Genomic DNA, 3047 nt, shown 5'->3' on the forward strand with positions numbered 1-3047 from the left:
TTGCGTTGTGACGAATAAAAGAGGTTATTCCCAATGCTGAAAATTAGTTACGAAATATTCCATTTGAGACGTGGATTATGTCTCACGACGGAGGATATCATTACGTTCAAATAACAACAAATATGGTCGAAAGATTTAACAGTATCTTAAGGTCTATCTTAAGGTCTGTTCATTTTTTCCGATCACGTCAATGATAAAATATATATTACCGCTCTATAAAATTTGTTACAGAAAAGCATACTCAAACTTTGAATGATTTTCAAAGTGGACATACTTATTGCAAATTATCAACAAATTTATTTGAAAAAAACGAAAGAAAGATATCAACATACAAAATTGCTCCATACAATTAGCAAAGTGGGATCTTTGAGGTGACTAATGAACGTTACAAACGAATAACAGTTTTTGGAAAGGTGGCAACAAGCATATCATTGACCTATGTAAATGTTTTTGTTCTTGTAGAAAATGGTATTGATATCACTCTTCATGTTCACATATAGTTATTGGTTGTATAGTGTGCAATCTCAATTGGGCTCAATACATTGAGTCATATTACAATCTAACAACACTTTCTCAGTTGTGGCAGTATGATTTTCATCTTATACATATCGAATCATATTGAACATTTCCGGTAACACATGATTGAGAGAAATATGGTAATCTTATTCCTAATAAAAATTTGAGAAATAAGAAAACAACAATGTTAAAATTAGTACATTCGAACTGTGTTGGATAACTCACAAATGACCATTTATTGTGGGAGGTGTGGCCAAAAATATAATATGAGACATAGACAACAATGTTCTAAGCAAAACCGTTAATAATTTAGAAAAGATGATGTATTTTATGAATTATTAAATTGTTATGCGAAGATATTTTAAATTTATTAAAATTTACTAAAATAGGTAAAATGAATACTTATAACGCAAAGTTTTAAATATTTTTATATTTTAATAATTTTATTAATTAAAACACAATTTCAGAAAAAATATATATATTTATAAACTATGATATATAATTATATTTCAAAATGTAGAATATATATAACATTAAAATTTATTATCAATTAAAAGAAATTATAAAAAAAAATTAGATACCAAATAAATATGCTGAAATTTATTATATATATATATATATATATATATATATATATATATAATATTCTAAATAAAAATTATTTCAAACATAATTTATTATTATTTGATAGGGTCGGTACTAACAATAAAGACTAGGGTCTAACTATCGTGAACAGCTTAGGATAAACGATTCGATAATAATTCTGTGAGGAATTAGTATCTATTTCTATTCTTCACAAATCCTTCGAATTCTTGAAACGGATTCAAGTGCGGAAGTGTTCATCGGATTTGAAACTTTGAACAATTGAATGTAAATGTAGAATTAGTGTGTTGTTGAGAGAGGTTGATATATACATACATACACAAGGTTGGATGCAGTTGTCAAATCTTTGATCTTTCAACAATTATGCCTGCTGTAATTGTAATTTTGCGGAGATTTATGACCAATCATTTTCGATGCAACTCAAACATGCAACCATTATCGGAAAAAAAAACATCGTCTCTTATTAATATATGTGGGATTTAAGTGAATGTATGTATATCTCTTCCTCTAAAATTCTTACTATTGGATTTGTGTGATGCAACGAAAGGTTGAGATATATATATACAAGAGTGAATGAGTAAGCAAGTAACTTCGTGTGTTCAATTTATAATAATCTCACAGTTAGACAGTAATTGATTTTCTCTTTTGATCTTGAAGAATGTAAGAAGTCAGTAAGAGCAAGAGTGAATGAGTAAGCAAGTAACTTCGTGTGTTCAATTGATCCAGTGATTCGTGAGTTGTCATTGAGCATCGATTTGTAGTAGAAGGACACCAACGGTCAAATCTTCTTTGTGGACACATGAGAAATGTCCGTTGGAAGGTCGCCCATAGTACTAGAATACAGCAGACTCTGAGCAAATAGATCGTGGTCGTACTAAACTGGTAGTGCGTCGAATATCCTCTAATATTGTCTTGTACAAGACAGACAATTGGAAGGATATTTGCGTATGTGGCGTTCGTTCATTTGATACAATTAGTTGGCTTGACAGACTGCACAGAAGTGAGTGGAGCAGGAGTAGCAGACAACTAGTTGATCGTGGTTAGACGTATGCTTTCTTCAGTCGGCTTCTAAAGCAAGGCATTAGACGTGCTCCGTTAGACCTCGTCTAAGGGAGTCAAACGTCCTCATCTAACTACGCATCCCTTTAGAGCTCGTCTAAAAGGAATTAGACTACCTCGTCTAACTACGTTTCCCTTTAGACTTCGTGTAAAGGAGTTAGACTATCTCGTCTAACTACATTTCCCTTTAGACTAAAGAAGTTAGACTACCTCGTCTAACTACGCATCCCTTTAGACCTCGTCTAACTACGCATCCCTTTAGACTTCGTCTAAAGGAGTTAGACGACCTCGTCTAGTGATTCGTGAGTTGTCCTTGAGCATCGATTTGTAGTAGAAGGACACCAACGGTCAAATCTTCTTTGTGGACACATGAGAAATGTCCGTTGGAAGGCCACCCATAGTACTAGAATACAGCAGACTCTGAGCAAATAGATTGTGGCCGTACTAAACTGGTAGTGCGTCGAATATCCTCTAATATTGTCTTCTATAAGACAGGCAATTGGAAGGATATTTGCGTACGTGGCGTTCGTTCATTTGATATAATTAGTTGGCTTGACAGACTGCACAGAAGTGAGTGGAGCAGGAGTAGCAGACAACTAGTTGATCGTGGTTAGACGTATGCTTTCTTCAGACGACTGCTAAAGCAAGGCATTAGACGTGCTCCATTAGACCTCGTCTAAGGGAGTCAAATGTCCTCATCTAACTACGCATCCCTTTAGAGCTCGTCTAAAAGGAGTTAGATTACCTCGTCTAACTACGTTTCCCTTTAGACTTTATGTAAAGGAGTTAGACTACCTCGTCTAACTACGTTTCCCTTTAGACTAAAGAAGTTAGACTACCTCGTCTAACTACGCATCCCTTTAGACCTC

Source organism: Impatiens glandulifera, chromosome 1, assembly GCF_907164915.1.
Source record: "Impatiens glandulifera chromosome 1, dImpGla2.1, whole genome shotgun sequence".
Taxonomy (NCBI): Eukaryota; Viridiplantae; Streptophyta; class Magnoliopsida; order Ericales; family Balsaminaceae; genus Impatiens; species Impatiens glandulifera.